The 18,106-nt window shown below is 41.4% G+C and overlaps 1 protein-coding gene across 1 annotated transcript in view; it reads right to left on the bottom strand.

Annotated features, from left to right (window-relative positions):
• KCNG3 (potassium voltage-gated channel modifier subfamily G member 3) overlaps window positions 1–18,106 on the bottom strand; it is a 42,550-nt gene that overhangs the window by 4,755 nt on the left and 19,689 nt on the right.

Below are 18,106 nucleotides of genomic sequence, written 5' to 3'. Positions count from 1 at the left end.
CAGTTGATTGGTTACCTCGTGTTCTTTATTATATGGATCAAGGTAGCTGAGACAGGGGGACAAAGAAGTCCAGACATGGTGTGAACAGACTTGGTATTTGGTAACTGGCTGGCATCCTCTGCTGATCTCTGAGGCTAAGGTTGTGCTCCTCGATGAGTTTGCCCTGACCATCTCCATTCTGTTTCTGATAGAAGTGAATCCATTCAATTTGGGTTTACATGACTAACATCAAGAAACTGGGCAATGAAATCTATTTGTTTTTTTGTGGCTGCTGTCAAAAATCACCACAAACTCTGTGGCTTTAGACAACAGAAACTTATTTGCTCATAGTTCCAAAGGTCAGAAGGCCATCCACCCACAGTCAAGTGTTAGCAAAGTCCTACTCCCTTCAAAGGCTCTGGGGGCAATCCACTCCTTTCCTCTTCCAGTTTCTGATCATTGTTGGCATTCCTTGGTTTGAAACTACATCCTTCCAATGTCTGTCTTTGGGGTACACTGCCTCTTCTTGTTCAATGTCAAATCTCCCTCTGCTTCCTATGATAAGTCTACATATGATAGCATTTAGGGGTCCCAAATTAATTCAGAATACCCCCCTCATCGCAAGATCCTTAATTTTATACCATCTGCAAAATCCCTTTTGCCACATAAAGCAACATCCACTGCTTCCCTCCTTTGTGGGCAGAGGGGAGTATTTCTCAGCTTATCATACAAGTAACCAGGAGGACAAAGCCCATTGATTATATCACAGGTACCCCCATGATTTCTCCAACCTAGTATATGCTGCTCTGCTCACGGACCCATTGCTCTGGATTGGCAGCAGCTTACCTGTCCCACCAGGTGATCAATGAAAGTTGCTGCCATGATGGCATCTATGGAAGCTTAGAAAACTGGGAGGGCAATGAAACTTTGTAGCTCTAGAGAGTAAGAAGCTGCACTTTTTTGAACTTGCAGTTTTAATAAACTTAATGCCATGCAGCCCTTCTTCCTGGGAATGCTCATCAAAATTCCATATGTTCTCCCATGTTTCCATTTCCAGATCTTTTGCAGCTAGGCAAAATCATGAGACCAGTTGAGACCAATGAGCTGTGAGCACGATGACTATCACTTCTGGGCAAAGGCACAGAAAAGTGGGTGCAAATTCTTGTCTCTGTCATGGCAACCTGGAAGGCATGGGGTCCTAATGGTTGTAAGATGGTGGCGCCTCAGGCACCCCAGTCCCCAAGTATCTGTGCAGGGAAAGCAAGGACCTTCCATACCCTGACTCCAAATGGACGAGATTTATGAGCAACAAAGATATCTGTGTTGTGTTAAGCTACTGAGATTTCTAAATCGGTTGCTATCCTAGGTAATAAACTGGTAGTTATAGTATCCATAAGATGTGTACTCAAAAGTGGCTACAGTAGTAATTCCAGTAGTCATTGTTTTCTTTTTTGGCTCGTTTTTAATTTTTTTTTAATTGAGGCAATATTGGTTTAAAACACTATACATGATTTAGGGGTATGGGTGCACACCTCCTCAGATGGATGTTACTACACCACACCCAACATCAAAACACCAGTCCTTTACCACAGAGAACTTTGTTCCCACCCCACTTTGTTCCCACCTCCTCTCCCTCTTCCTCTGGTAGCCTCAATCCTTTTTTTTTTTTTAAGATTTATTTATTTATGCACACAAGAACTGGGGTGTAGGCCAGAGGTGCAGGGGGTGAGAGGATTCACCAGAGAGAGAGAAAGGGTGGGAGCAGAACAGGCAGATCTATTGAAATACACTACTGAGTGGAGCAGCAGACAGGAGAGGTCTGCTGTGTCATGTGGGTTAGCTCCCTGGCTGGATATCGAACTTGTGCTGCAGTGGCTGGTGAGACTTAACCCCTTGTGCCCTTAGGAGGCCCTAATAGCCTCAATTCTGGAGTCATATTTCTAGGGTTTGCTTTAATTTAATTTTGTCAGTTCCTTTATTTTGTTTCTCTATATTCTACATGTAAGTGAAATCACTTGGCATTTGTCTTTCTCCTATTTCACTTAGAAACTGCTTCAGTTCCATCCATGTTGTTGCAAATGGCAAAAGTTCGTCTTTTCTTTTATAGCTGCATAGTATTCCTTTGTCTATATGTATATATCACATCTCCCTAACCCACTCGTCTGTCCTTGGGCACTTAGATTGTTTCCAAAATTTGACTGTTATAGTAACTTGGCCATTGTAAATAGTGCTGCAATGAATACAGGAGTGCATATATGTCTTTGAATTAGTGTTTTTGCACTAATGGAATTGTGCAAAATTGCTGGATCAGTAATTTTTTGATTTACATTGGTGGGTGTTAAAATGTACCAGTTGCCTTGCTAAGTAAACTACCTCTCCTCTCTAGCCAGACATAAGACATGAGAACGAGGATGAACCTGAGGCCAAAATGTTACTCCCCTGCTGAAAACCCTCACCTATTAAGTGGCAGAGTTGCATTGATCTTCTAGGGGTTCACCATGCAATAAAATCCTAAGATTCTATTGAATTAAGGTGAATAAACAGGGCCTCCTTGGTAGAACAGGGGTTAAAGACAGAGCATTATCAAGCTATCACCAGCCACTGTGGCAGGAGTTCCATCTCTGGCCAGGGTGCTAACCCACATGGCACAGCAGACCTCTCCTGTCTCACCCACTGCTCCCCTCAGCAGTGTATCTCAGTAGATCTGCCCATTCTGCTCCCCAATCTGTTGCTGGTGAATCCTCTCACCTCCCGCAACTTTGGCCTACACCCCGGTGCTTGTATGTATAAATAAATAATAATAAATCTTAAAAAGAAAAAAAAAGAAGAAACATTTCAGTTGTGCCCAAAACACCAGAACATTTTTCCTTCTAATTATTTCCACCAGCAGCCGAAGTTTTTCAGATGAAAAAGGAGGATCAAAAGGGTACAGAAGAATCCCCCAATAAGGGAATTTCAAGGAACAATGGTCTGTGACAAAGCCCTCTGGGCTCTTCCTGGCAACCCCCAAGTCAGAAGCAGTTTATCCAGAATTCCACACTAAAGAGATGAATCAGTCAGAAACCCCAGGCATCCTCTTTCACCTAGGATTATGCCAAGACAGTCTCCAACAACAAACACCACACAACCTGCCAGAATTCCCCATGCTTCCAAATGGCTCTCTTGCCAGTGCCACCAGCAGCTGCTGGAAAGCTGAGTACTGTTTCACTGCGCACAGCAGCAGACAGACGGGTACCCCCGTGGGCTACTCCCATAAAAACAAATAGGAAGAAAGAAAGAAAGATACTGAGGGACACCATTCTTCAAAGACCACTCTGGGTTTTTTGAAACACAGACATAATAGAATTTAAACATGAATTCATGTTATAAAAATATTTATCACTAATTGAAGGCTATTCTGTTGGGCACTGTGCTAGCTAAGAACTTGATAGATACCATCTCACTTAATCCTTTTCAAGAACTCTAGGAAGGGTGTATTTTCCCCAATATGTCCATTTCACAAATGACAAAATGGAGACAGTATAAGTCAAACATCTTTTCCAGGATGACACCACTAAGAAATTACGGGGGCACAGGTAATGAAATCTGGATCCTTTTGGTTTTGAAGCTCTGTGGAATGTCTGAAACGGTAATAATTTCTATGAGAATGTTCATTGTTAATCTTAAGCAACTCATGTCAGTCTCTTGGGTTCCATGGTTTATGTGTTAGAGCCGTATTTTCAGACTGCCAGTTCCTAAACCACTAGTGGATCAAAATTGATGTTTATTTCCTGAAATCGAATACCAAATATCAGATTACATCAAAGCATAGCTTCTTGAAACTTTTGTTTTGATTACATACAATTTGTACTATTATGAGGATTAAATACATATAACTGTGTGCTAAGTTACCAAGTAAGATGTATTCCTTTCTATTATACTGGAGAACCTTAACAATTGCTAACAAAAATTAGTGTGTTTTTCTTCATTGAACCCACATTTGTTTATGACAATTTCTTGACTTAACCAAATTCTGATCCCATGTGACAGAGAAACTTCTGGAATGACTCAGTGGTTTACAACAGGCTCCAAAGGAAACTAAATGCTTTTATTGCTAAACAATGCTACCCCTATGCTCTCCCACCCCTCATAAAAAACCATGTAAGGGGCCTCCCCGGTGGCGCAGCGGTTGAGCGCTGGGTTGCGAAGCTGCCCGCAGCCTCTGCGGCGCCGGTTCGATCCCCGGCTGCTCCTTGGCCACCGGAGGAGGGTCCCACATGGCGCGCAGACCTCTCCTGCCGCCCGCTGCTCCCCTCAGCAGTGTACTTTGGTCCTTCTGCCTGCTCTGCTCCCCGCTCTGGCTCTGGTGAATTCTCTCACCCTCCCGCGCTTCTGACTGTACCCAGTGCATGTATAAACAAACAAACAAAACAAATAAATAAATAAAACATGCCTCTATTAAAAAAAAAACAATTAAAAAAAAAAAAAACCATGTAGGGCACATGAGGCCATTACTATGCGGTGTGACATTAAGCTCAGTCTCCTTCTTGGTGTTCTCTTCTCATCTCACTTCCCACCCCACAACATTTTATTATGAAAAAATTCAAACATGGTGCAGATTCATTAGTATTTTAAATAAACTTGCTTATCACCTGTTTGCCTTTCTATTAATCTATTAATACATCTTTTCTTGAATGCATTTCAAAGTAAATTACAGACATCACAGAGCACTCCCTCTCTGCACTTCAGAGTGCATATCATTAACTAGACTTCGATGTTTCATTTTTACCTTTTACATGAAATGAAAAGCACATACCTTACGTATACATTCATTGAGTTTTGAGAAATGCATAACCTCTATAACCCAAACTCCTATCAAGATATAAGCATTCACATCTCCCCAGAGAGTTCCCGGTCTTATTCTTTGTATTTCCTCTCTTCACTTCCCAAATCCATAAGGCACTTAGCAAGTGCTCAATAGATGTTTGTCCAGTATAATGTAAGTGACTTTGATAGAACTTGAAGGCCCAGGATGGCCACTCCACAGCCTTAAAGACTTTAAAGGTCTTTTGGGATCTCTAAGGATTAATTAAAGTCTATCATCAAAGATGATGCTGAACTCAGTTGGACCCTTATCTTACAAAAATTAAGTCAAAGTGGATTAAAGACTTAAATGCAAGGCCTGAAACTATAAAACTCCTAGAAGAAAACACAGGGAAGAACTTCATTCCACTGGACTTGGCAATGATTTCTTGGATATGATACCAAAAGCACAGACAACAAAGGCAAACATAGACAAATGGGACACCCTCAAACTTTAAAACTTCTGCTCACCGAAGGATACAATCAACAGAGTAAAAAGGTAACCTATAGAATAGGATAAAATATTTGCAAGGGCCTCCCCGGTGGCGCAGCGGTTGAGCGCTGGTTGGGAAGCTGCCCGCAGCCTCTGTGCCCCGGTTCGATCCCCGGCTGCTCCCCGGCCACCGGAGGAGGGTCCTACATGGCGCGCAGACCTCTCCTGCCGCCCGCTGCTCCTCTCAGCAGTGTACTTCGGTCCTTCTGCCTGCTCTGCTCCCGCTCTGGCTCTGGTGAATTCTCTCACCTTCCCGTGCTTCTGACTGTACCCAGTGCATGTATAACAAAACAAACAAATAAATAAATAAGTAAAGCATGCCTCTATAAAAAAAAAAAAAATATTTGCAAGTCGTATATCTGAGATGGTGTTAATATGCAGAATTTATAAAGGACACCTATAACTCAACAACAACAAAAAAATCAAATAACCCAATTTAAAAAATGAGCGAAGAACATAAACAGATATTTCCCCAAAGATGACATATACATGGCCAACAAGCATACAAAAAGATGATCAATATCACTAATCATCTGAGAAATGCAAATCAAAACAACAGTGAAATATCACCTTACATCCCTGAGAATAGTGACTATCAAAAAAGTCCAAAAAATTGGGCCTCCCTGGTGGCACAAGGGGTTAAGCATAGCACTGTGAAGCTATCCTCAGCCTCTGCAGCACAAGTGAGATCCCCAGCAGGCCAGGGAGCTACCCACATGGTACAGCAGACCTCTCCTGTCTCACCCGCTGCTCCGCTCAGCAGTGTATTTCAGTCAATCTGCCTGTTCTGTTCCCCACTCTGTCTCTGGTGAATCCTCTCACACACTGCACCTCTACCCTGTACCCCAGTTCTTGTATGCATAAATAAATAAATCTTTAAAATAAAGCCCCAAAACCTAAAGCAGAAAAGAACAAATATTGGCAAGGAAGCAGTGAAACTGAAACCTTTGTGCAGTATTGGTGGGACTATAAAATAGTGCAGCTACTGTGGAAAACAGAATGGAGGTTCCAAAAAAAATTAAAATTATAACTACCACCTAATCCAGCGATACTACTTTTGCATATATATAACTGAAGAAACGAAAGCAGGTCCTTGAAGAGACATTTGCAGACTTGTGTTCATAGCAGCACCAGTTGCAATAGCCAAAAGGTGGAAGGACATCAAATGTCCATTGAGAGATGAACAGGTAAACAAAATGTGGTCTATACATGCAAAAGATTATTACTCAGAGGCCTCCCCGGTGGCGCAGCGGTTGAGCGCTGGGTTGCGAAGCTGCCGGCAGCCTCTGCAGCGCCAGTTCTATCCCCGGCTGCTCCCCGGCCACCGGAGGAGGGTCCTACATGGCGCGCAGACCTCTCCTGCCGCCCGCTGCTCCCCTCAGCAGTGTACTTCGGTCCTTCTGCCTGCTCTGCTCCCCGCTCTGGCTCTGGTGAATTCTCTCACCCTCCCGTGCTTCTGACTGTACCCAGCGCTTGTATAAATAAATAAATAAATCTTTAAAAAAAAATTTATTACTCAGTCTTGCAAACAGAGGGAATCCTAACACATGCTACAAAATAGATGAACCTTGAGGACATTATGCTAAGTGAAATAAGCCAGTCACAAAAAGACAATACTGTATGATTCCACTGACATGAGGCCTCTAAAGTAGTCAAATTCATAGAAACAAAAGTAGAAGTGTGGTTACCAGAAACTGGGAGAAGAGGAAAAGGAGGAGCTGTTTAACGGTAGAGAGTTCTGGATTCACAGGATGAAAAAGTTCTGGCGATCTGCTTCATGACAATATAAATATATTTAACACCATTGAACTGTACACTTAAAAATGGTTGAGATGGTAAATTTTAAGTGTTTTTAACCACAATTAAAAAAAAATAAGGCAGTAGTGGGATTTGAACCCATGTTCCTGAGAGACCAAAGCCTTAACGCAGAGCCTTGGACCACTCAGCCATGAATACAGGGTCAAGGAGGAAAAATGGTGCTGACCCCGCCATTAATTAATTTATTGACTTATCTTCTGCCTTGCTTCAAAGAAAATTAAGATGATTGTTCTTGTCATTTGCACCAGAGCAGAACCTGATCAAAATTCAGTATCACAGAGATAATTAGACAATTAAAAATATAAAAACAACCAAAGACAGACTATTTTTACTGGATAGTTATTTTGAAAAAGCTAAATGTACAACAGAACAGAAAACCATCTGAAAGAGCTATTTTGTATACATATATCACAAAAATACACATACCAGGGCCTCCCCTGGCAGCGCAGCGGTTGAGCGCTGGGCTGCGAGGCTGCCAGCAGCCTCCGCAGCACCAGTTCGTTCCCTGGCCGCTGGTGAGGGTCCCACAAAAAAAAAAAAAATACACATACCATATGCATACATTTAAACATATAATTATAATAAAATTGTATTAAAAGAAAGTACAATGTCACAGCATAAGAATATAACATAAGAAATACTATATAAATTCAAGCCCAAATAACTGTTTCTTTTTCAATTATCCCCTGCAAAGAGAAGGCAAGAGTGAAGTCTCTATCCTTTCCTCTTTTAAGAATTTTGCCTATATTCTCATGTACTGCTGGTCTCAGCATAAAACTGGTTAAATTTATAAAAGCAATTGGCAGGATCTATCTAGCTTAATACTTCAGCCATTCACTAGGAATATATCTTACAAATAGACCCTTGTCTACAAATAGATAAGAACATATACAACAGTATTCGCTATTTGTATTACCCAAGTATGAAAAAAAGGCAATGTCTATCCATAGGAGACTGATTATATAAGTGTGTTTCACAAGGTTATTAGGTTGACTCATGTGGAATTAATGTCAGTAACTTTATCATTCTACCTTTTACTATATAGCCATGAAAAAGAATGAGGAGTGTTATTGTGCTTTGATGTGAAACATTCTGCAAGATGTACTGGTGCAGACCAGTACATAATGTGCTGTAATTGTGTGCGTGCGTCTGTTGTGCAAGCAAACAAGTGCATGCTGGAAATACACTCAAGAAACTGCTAACGGGGCCTCCCTGGTGGTGCAAGGGGTTAAGATGCAACCTATGAAGCTATCCGCAGCCTCTGCAGCATCAGTTCAATCCCCAGCCAGGGAGCTTCCCACATGGGGCAGCAGACCTCTACTGACTCGCCCACTGCAACTCTTAGCAGTGTACTTCCGTTGATCTGCCTGTTCTGTTCCCCACTCTGTGTCGGTGAATCCTCTCACCCCCTGCACCTCTGGCTTACACCCCAGTTCTTGTATGTCTAAATAAATAAAAATAAATCTTAAAAAAAAAGAGAGAAAGAAACTGCTAACACCAGCGGCCATTCTAGGGAGGGAGAGCAGGACCCTGACTCAGGATGGAATCTCACTTTTTACTTTACTCCCTTTTGTACTGCTGAGTGCTTTACCATGTGCACATACTTTGTTTGCAATTTTTTAAAAACTTTTAAGAAAAAGTAAAAAGCGTGTCCCACGAGAAGAACAAACACCATGATGGAGTTGCCATCAATTTAAATTAACTGACACAACCCCCGGAGCGCCACAAAAGGAAAAGTGACATCCCAAGCTTTCGGATTTCAACATAGAAGCATTTCCAATCACATTTCTAATAAACACACACAATGCAATAATACCTGGTGCAATAAAATTTCCAACAAGCTGCACAACATACATTACCTAGAGCCTCTTTCATGTCCTTATAAGAGTTTTCATGGCAGCAATAAGCTATAAATGGGGGTGGGGAACAAGATTTTTAACTTGATCTTTTCTTATGTACTTAAATTACAGAAAAAAATCTATGCCATTCATATCTTTGTATATTCCAGTCAAAGTCAATGAGATTAAATAAAAGCATACACTGAGTACTTATTCAAGCATCGAGCATCTTTCTATAAAAGTATGTGTTAATTCATTTAATTCTCACAACCAAATGTAACAGTTTTTCATTATCTTCTCACCTATACATGAGGAAACTGACACAAAAAGATAAGTCACTTGCTCATGTCACACAGCTAATAAACAGCAGATTAATGACACACATTCATTGATTATGCAATACATTGAATCCTGGCTGGGAGTTATGCATTTCCTAATAAATGTAATCAATACGTGCTTGTTATGTTCCTCAATTGATATTGTTTTGTTTTTTCAGACCCGGATTTCCACCGCCACGTTTTTAGGATATGTAAGAAGATTTGTTTTAGGATACTTAGGAGTTGAGCAAGACATGATGAATAGAGAGCTCACTCTCCACCACTGGGGTCTAGCTGAGGAGGACTGGCTTCCCTCTGAGTTTTTAAGGGTCTGCCATTATTTTGCTGGATCGCCTCTCCCTACACCCCCCTCCCTTCAGCTGCCCTTGCTTTTTTCACTTCCCTCTGAGCAGACAGGAACATCAGCTCTCTCCTTTGCCTGAGTAAACTGGGGCTCTGCCTCCTAACCACACAGTTTCTCCTTTGTTGTTCCTGTCCTCTGTTTTGATGAGAGGATCAACATGCTCTCTTTATAGATAAAAAGAGACTGATGACCCTCTACAAAGAAGAACCAAGTCCTTGACTGTACATCCAAGGACCATAGCACGTGTCCTGCTAAGGCAGGATGCTTCCTATTGTATATAAATCTCCATCAAAGATCAGAGTGTGTTTCTTCACAGGCAATTATTACAAATAGCTCGTTCCCTCTCTGACTCCTGTTGGCATAATCAGTTCCAATTTCAACCCAAATACATGAATTAGTGCATTCTGGCAGGGCTATATCTTTAGGTAGTATATTATGAGAATATTTTGAGCTAATATAGTATGTATCTTGCTAGGAATTCTGTCTTGCTAGTGTAATTTGGTAGAGATGGATTCTAAAATCTAAGAAAGAAATGATTATGATGCTTTGTCAACGTGGCAATTTGCCTTTTTTGAAAACTTTTGAGACAGAGTATTGAGACCATTCAACATAGAAAAGAAGACAGAATGGTATTGTGAATCCCCCAAGTACCCAGCACCATCAATCATCAGTCCAAAGTGAATTCTGCCACTTCCACGCCCACATGCATTTCCCTGAAATAAATTTTGAAATAAATCCCAGCTGTTGTTATGTATCCCAGAGCCTTGGCTCATCCTTCCTGCCTGAGGGTCAACTAAGTGCTCATCACAGAGGGAGGCAGGAAATGTCCCCAGTTCAGTCTGAGTCTCCTGAGGACAGCTCAGTGCTCACCAAGGTGATGCAAGGAAGCAGGGGGAGGCAACCTATTAACGTGGGCAGAGCAGACCCAGCAGAGACTTGGCAACACAGGCGGATTCATTCTTTCAATAATTGTTTCTTGACAAGCCTGGTGCTGGATCTGTGAGTTGGGAAGAGGCTGAGTGCGCCGGGTAGGAGTTTATGGGATGGTTGGAGGGCACCATCATGTGCAGTCAGGGAGGTGAAGACATGGATAAGTGAAATGGGAAGCCCAAATTGGCGGAAAATGATAGGAAAAAATGAGATGAAATGATGGGGGTCACAGGGCAGACGGCTTTAGTAAGACCCTGCCACCAGCTAGCTGTGAGTAGCCTAGTCATGCCGACTCCGCTGTGAGCAGCCAGCCAGCACCCAGAAGATGTCCTGGCCCCAGACCTCCTGGGGAGATGTGAGGATGGGGAGGGGGGCAGACAGAACCCCCGAAGCCATCCCTAAACTGAAAGGCAAGTGAAGATATGAAAAACCACCCAGAAAAATCTTATAAGAAATGGACATTCTGAACCATTCTTTTCACTTGTGGCAGGGAGAGGTGGAGCGGCAGGGAGGGGGGTTATCCATCCCTGCCTACCCCCTTGTTCTCTTCTTTTTTTTTTTTTAAAGATTATTATTTTGTTGTTGTTGTTGTTGTTTTAATATTTATTTATTTGTGCATACAAGAGCTGGGGTATAGCCAGAGATGGGGGGTGAGGGGTGGTGAGAGGATTCACCAGAGACAGAGTAGGAAACAGAACAGGTAGACTGACTGAAATACACTGCTGAGGGGAGCAGTGGGCGAGTCAGGAGAGGTCTGCTGTGCCATGTGGGTAGCTCCCTGGCCAGGGATTGAACTCGTGCCGCAGTGGCTGCCAATAGCTTCACAGGTTGCGCCTTAACCCCTTGCGCCACCAGGGAGGCCCTAGTCTCTTTTTTTTAAAGATGTTAAAAGACAGGATTCATATTTCTGGAGTTAAATGTTGTAAAGAATGTCACCAACACCCTGCTTCGGTGTTTGTGGTCATTGTTCTCTACCTGGGGTTGGCTCAGGTGTGACCCAGTCCGTCCACATGTTTGTGCGCCTCACCTGAGGCTCTCAGAGGCAGGGGTATTAGGCCAGCTTGTCTTTACCAGATGCCATGGTGTGAATGTGCTTTTAGAAGACCACGATGTTGTAGGAGAACATACATATATGTGTGCAGGGACCCAAAATCTGAGGCTGATTCTCAAGTCAAACACTTCCAAGGGATGAGAGCAACAGAAATGCAGATCCATCAGCACTGGCCCCCCTAGGTCACCTGCATCCTCTACTCCAGGTGGGCCCCCTTTACCCTGCAAACACAGCCATCTCTCCCAGACCTTACCCCCACCCCGAAAAGACACAAATTCATCTAAATAATGCACAAGAAAATCAATTTTGTTCTGAAGAGTTAAATTTGTTCCTGGTATCTATGTAACTCTCAGGTGGGTTCTACTTCCTTTTCATTTAGTTGGTTATTCATTAGTAAAAGAATTGGAAACCAGGGCCTCCCCGATGGCACAGCGGGTTGAGCGCCGTGCTGTGAAGCTGTCTGCAGCCTCCGCAGTGCGGGTTCGATCCCAGCCAGCCGGGGAGAATCCCACATGGTGCCGCAGACCTCTCCTGACTCACCCACTGCTCCCCTCAGCAGAGTATTTCAGTCATTCTGCCTGTTCTGTTCCCCACTCTGTCTCTGGTGGATCCTCTCACCCTCCCGCGCCTCTGGCCTGTACCCCAGCTCTTGTATAAAAATAAATAAATCTTTTTAAAAAAAAGAGAAACCAGAAGGGGTATAAGAGACCCTCCACCTCATCAGAAAAGATCACCTTACAAAACTGATACCCACTCTTTTCTTCAACAGCATTGTATCACTATGATGTAACATTAATCTACAAAGCCACTCAGAAGATGAATTTCAAAAGAATGAAGTTTCTGAAAGTGAGGTATTTCATGTTCTTATTACTAACCACATGTATATAATCTGTCCAGAGCTCAACTTGAAGTATTTTTTTTTTATAGAGGCATGTTTTATTTATTTATTTATTTATTATTTGTTTGTTTATACATGCACTGGGTACAGTCAGAAGCGCGGGAGGGTGAGAGAATTCACCAGAGCCAGAGCGGGGAGCAGAGCAGGCAGAAGGACCCAAGTACACTGCTGAGGGGAGCAGCGGGCGGCAGGAGAGGTCTGCGCGCCATGTGGGACCCTCCTCCGGTGGCCGGGGAGCAGCCGGGGATCGAACCGGGGCCGCAGAGGCTGCGGGAAGCTTCGCAACCCAGCGCTCAACCGCTGCGCCACCGGGGAGGCCCAACTTGAAGTATTTTTGCTTAATCACTATCTACTATGTACCTGGTACTCACTGTAAACATTAGGACATAAAACATATTACTTTATGCACAAAGTTTTCAACAAACACATTAAAACAACAGTTTTAATCAATTATAGAGGTATTTTAAAGTCTCCAGATGTAAGTCCTTATTCAAACAGCAAACTTGGGGCTTCCCAGGTGGCGCAGGGGTTAAAGTCTCAGTGCTATCGAGCTGTTGCCAGCCCTTGCTACATGAATTTGATCCCAGGGTGCAATCCACATGACACAGCAGGGCTCTCCTGCCTCACCCACTGCTCCCCTCAGCAGTGTATCTCAGTAGATCCGCCTGTTCTGCTCCCCTCTCTTTTTCTGGTGAATCCTCTCAACCCCTGCATCCTAGATGGAATTTTGATATGCCAGAACATATAACAGAATCAATGAGTTTAAAATGTCCTACACTGTTTTCATTAAAGCAAATTTTGTGAGACTTAGAACAACTGATGGAGACTAGTTAGGACACTTATCCATTTGAATAAAGTAAAATGAGATCCTTCACATCACAAATAATTTTAGGTAGATTAGAGATCAAAGTTGAAAAGTAAAAATTAAGTAAAATTTTTATAAATATATTTTTTAAATTTTAAGAAAAAAGTTGATTCTTGTGACCTTAAGGATATGGGATGTTTTCCTTAATCATAATACTCGTCATCATCGTATAAAGCATAAAGGAATATGTTGATGAATTTGTATATGTTAAAAGGTACAACTTCTATGCACCAAAAAAAGAAAAAAAGGAAAAACACTAGACAAGTCAAAAGACAGTCACAGTCAGGAAGAAGATATTTACAATGCAAATATTTGACAGAAATAACTACCTAGGGTGTATAATCAGTCATTAAGGGGGAGAAAATAAAAGAAAAATAAACAGGATATAAATATACAATTCACAAAGAGGAAGTCCAAATGGCAAAACTCATATTAAAAGATGCTCAACTTCACTAGCAATCAAGAAAACACAAACTAAAATCACAATGAGTTATTATACCCTCCTACCAGAATAGCTAAAATTAAAGAGGCAGTTAATACCTAGCATTAATGAGGATGTGAAGCAACTACAACTCTCACACATGGCTGGTGGGAGTATTAAAAAGACCACTTTGGAAAATAGTTGTCAGTATCTTAAACATACATCTATCCTATGATCCAGCAATTTCACTCCTAGGTATTTATCTAAGAGGGAAAAAAGTAAAAAGACCTGTTCACAACAGGTTTTTGCTCATTACTAAAAATGTCTATCAACTGATAGATGGATTAATCTAAGCAAAATATATCATACCATACAATAGATTATTATTCAGCCATAAAGAGGAACGGGGTACCGATACCTGGTACAATATGGATGAACCCTGAAAACATTATGCTCAGTGAAAGAAGCCAGACGCAAAAGACTCCACATTGCATAATGGCATTTATAGGACATGTCCAGAATAGACAGATCCAAAGAGGCAGAAAAGAGATTAGTGGTTGTCAGGAGACAGGAGGAGGGGAAAAGGGGAGTGACTGCTAACAGGTAGGAGGTTTCTTTTTGGGGGTGATGAAAAGGTTCTATCTGGGACAGTAGTGATGGTTATGTAATCAAATGAATATAGTAAAAAAATCACCAAACAGTACACTTTAAAATGATGAATTTTATTATGTAAAGCATATAAATTTTTTAAAAGGAATGGACTGCTGATAAAAACAACACATGGATAACATTTTTTAAACATTATGCTCATCAAAAGCATAAAAGGCATTGGCAGTTTTTTTCCAGACATGAAAGAGTACATCCCAGCCAACTCCAGTCATGCTAAATTCTAGAACAGGAAAAAACTACACTGAAAGAAATCAGAGACTGCCTAAGGGCATGGGCAGAGAGGGTCTTTTTAGGGTGAAAAAAATGTTCTATATTCTGATTGGGACGGCAATCACATAGATGGACACATTTGTTAAATGTCAATCAAACTCTATTCTTAAAAATGGGTGCATTTCATTTTGTGTAAAGCATATGTCAAGAACATTGATTTTAAAAGAATAAAATATAAGATATTTCACACCCACCAGATCCACAAAGATTTTAAAGTCAGAGGACATGCAGAAATGGCAAGGTCAGGGATCGGGAATTTTCACTATTGGTGAGAGAACAGACCAGTGCAACTACTACTAGCAACATCTAGGAGATAGATACGCCTTTTAAAAGAGCAAATCCAGTCTCGGGAAGATACATTAAAGAAATTCCCCTATACTTGCACTGAGACATGACCAAAACTATTCATTCTGGCACTACAGTAATAGCAAAATTTCTACCAACAGAAGAACAAATAAATCAATGTTTACTACATTACAGCTAAATTAAAAGGGCTCCAGCTATAGAAATAGCAATAGGCACAGGTCTCAAAAACATAAAGTTGAGCTAAAAAGGCAAGCTGCAGATCCCCCTGACAACAGCATTAATAAAAATGTTACTTTTTTGCCACCAGTAAGAAATTTGTTTTTTTAAAAATCCAAATGCTGGTGCTGTCCAGAAAAAGTTAACAGGTTTATTTATAATTGCTGTAAAGCTGAACTGCTGAAACGTGTTCACTAAGACATTTTGGTTTGCATTAATGCTTTATGTCCCCACATTTATATTAAAAATTTGCACACAAATGAAAATAGAAAAACTGTCAATACCTGATTTCTGGCCTATATTTTTCCTTCTATAATTATGTATATAAAGGTACCTTTTGGCCTCATGGAAAAAAATATTCTAACATTCAGAGCTACCAATAAAAGGAAGAAGTGAATTTTTTTTTTTTTTTGAGAATTAAATGTTTTCCATCATAATGGATTCTCAAGCTCATTCCCTAGCTGGGTAACTTGGAATAACTGTTACAAGTTTGGCATGGACAGCAGGTTGGTGTCTTCAAAAAGGCCAAGCAGACAGGCCTGACTTGTCTCCTGCAAAGCAGCAATTGGGGCACTCTAGCAGCACAGATCTGTTTGAAGTTCTGAGCAATTCCTCCAAATAGATGCTGTAGGGGAAGTTTGTGAATCAGAAGTTCAGGGGACTTCTGATAACTTCATGAAGAGTTACAGTACTGGGCCAGTAACAGAGAGGTTTTTTTCACCTCTCCAGTAGAGGGCGCACTTTTGTAAGGTGGCTTTTGTAATCACTCACTTCCCTGTTCTTTACCACGGATGCATTTGGGGGTAGTCATTTCCAATATGTCATGGTACCTCCTTAAAAGCATGAATTTTATTATATAAAGTATACCTCCTTCCACTGGAGGTATCATGACCTTAGTATCATGGTGGCTGCAAACACCTAAAAATGGTTTTATGTACGCAAAACAACACTGTATTTTATGTGCAGATACATGCACGTACATACAAGCACATATTGAAAGTATTTTTAAATTCATGGGAATAATATCAAAGTTAGGAAAGCAGCTATTTCTGTAGGAAAGGAAGAAATTTCAATGGGGAACAGTAACCCAGTAGACTTCAACTGTATTTTTTGCTTTATTTCTTAAGTTGGATGGTAGAAACACAGGTATTCATTGTACTATAGTCTATACTTTTTACATGCCTGAAAGAATTTATAATGGTTTTTATGCATAATTTCCTCTTTTACCTTTGAAAAACATGTGTTTCTTTTATTTCACAGATTGATTTGTTATGCTTCTTAAGTTTTTGGTAGATGTAGTCAAGAAAAACATGTTTTGATTGGCATAAGGAATTCTACATTAAATTTTAGTGCTTCTTGCTTTATTTTCAAATCTCTAAATTAAAATGAAAATATTTCTAAGCATGTTGTAATGCCTTAAAGCACTGATATGTAGGTAAATTCACAGATTAATTGAGAAATAGAGACAATCTGTTTTAAAAGTCCATTGTATGTTGTTCTGTTAGCTAGTACAACTTAATTTTCATCTTTATAAGGACTGAAAAATTCTGCTCTTTCATTCACTTCTTTTTAAATGACATATATAAAAATAACTATCAATTAAATTCAATGTGGTCCTTAATTTGGTTCTTGTGATGCGAGTCAAAATCCCCCACACATCTTATGCTGAGCAAAATAAGTCAGAAGGAGAAAGACAAATACCAGATGATCTCATTCATATGTGGAATATAAAGAACAAAACAAAGGAACAGACAAAACTAAACCAAAGGAAACCCCAGGAATCTGACTGCTGAACTGAGGCTACTAGAGTGTAATGGGAGGGGGCAATACAGAGCAAAGGGAGAAGGCCCTGTGGGCTGTGGTGGTGCATTATGGGTGCTCTGGTGGCAGGTATGGTGACACATATCTGAAGAGGTGTGAGCCTATACCCCTAAGTTGTATACAGTTACCTCATACATAGTACCTCATATACAGGTATAAAGTTACCTCATATCACTCCCTCAATAAAAACCAATACAATTTTGGGGCCTCCCTGGTTGTGCAAGAGGTTAAAATGCAGCACTATGAAGCTATCTCCCAGCCGCTGCAGTACAAGTTTGATTCCTGGCCAGGGACCTGAACCACATGGCGTAGCAAACCTCTCCTGTCTTGCCTGTTGCTACCCTCAGCAGTGTATTTCAGTGAATCTGCCTGTTCTGCTCCCCACTCTGTCTCTGGTGAATCCTTTTACCCCCTGCATCTCTGGCCTACACCCCAGCTCTTATATGCATAAATAAATAAATTGTTTTTAAATATTTATTTATTTATACAAGCACTGGGGTACAGGAGAGAGGCAGGAGGGTGAGAGAATCCACCAGAGACAGCGCAGGGAGCAGAACAGGCAGAAGGACCGAAATACACTGCTGAGGGGAGCAGCGGGCAAGACAGGAGAGGTCTGTCGCACCATGTGGGAATCTCCCAGACCAGGAGTGTATCAAACAGACGCCGTGAAGGCTGCGACAGCTTCACAGCGCTGCGCTCAACCCACTGCGCCACCAGGGAGGCCCCATAAATAAATAAATCTTTAAAAAAAATACAATTTTTAAAATCTCCCCACACATCATTTACATGGGCAAAGGTAGAGCTGCCACAGCACAGAAAGCAATGGCGTTTCAGCCTAGTAATTACGCTCTGGAGACAGGCTGATTCCTAATTATACCTTCTGGGGCCTACAGTAGGTCACTGGGCTACCCTCTCACCTTACCGTAATCTGACAGCCCAAGAAGCTCAGAGTGTATCATCTAAATAAGAGAATTCATGTGTTATTGGGCACAGAGTGGGGCGCCCCTC

The sequence above is a fragment of the Talpa occidentalis genome, unplaced genomic scaffold (genome assembly GCF_014898055.3).
Source record: "Talpa occidentalis isolate TD23 unplaced genomic scaffold, MPIMG_talOcc4v2.1 talOcc4.5, whole genome shotgun sequence".
Lineage (NCBI taxonomy): Eukaryota > Metazoa > Chordata > Mammalia > Eulipotyphla > Talpidae > Talpa > Talpa occidentalis.
Note: the sequence above shows the minus strand (reverse complement) of the source record. Positions and strands in the feature narration are given on the sequence as shown.